Raw genomic sequence first — 353 nt, 5'->3', positions numbered from 1 at the left:
TAATGCCCACACCTGGTTCGAAAAGCAGTCTTTGGCACATTTGCTGCCCGTATTTTCAATTGATGATAACCAGACCTCAAGTCAATCTTAGAGAAGACACAAGCACCTCGTAACTGATCGAACAACTCATCAATGCGAGGAAGAGGATACCTGTTCTTAACAGTTACTTTATTTAGTTGCCGGTAATCTATGCACATCCGAAGACTCCCATCTTTCTTCTTCACAAATAACACCGGAGCACCCCAAGGGGATGCACTTGGTCTAATGAAACCTTTACTTAACAACTCTTGAAGTTGGGCCTTTAACTCCCTTAACTCTGCTGGAGCCATTCTATAAGGAGGTATGGAAATGGG

Source organism: Solanum pennellii, chromosome 9 (assembly GCF_001406875.1).
Source record: "Solanum pennellii chromosome 9, SPENNV200".
Taxonomy (NCBI): domain Eukaryota; kingdom Viridiplantae; phylum Streptophyta; class Magnoliopsida; order Solanales; family Solanaceae; genus Solanum; species Solanum pennellii.
Note: the sequence above shows the minus strand (reverse complement) of the source record.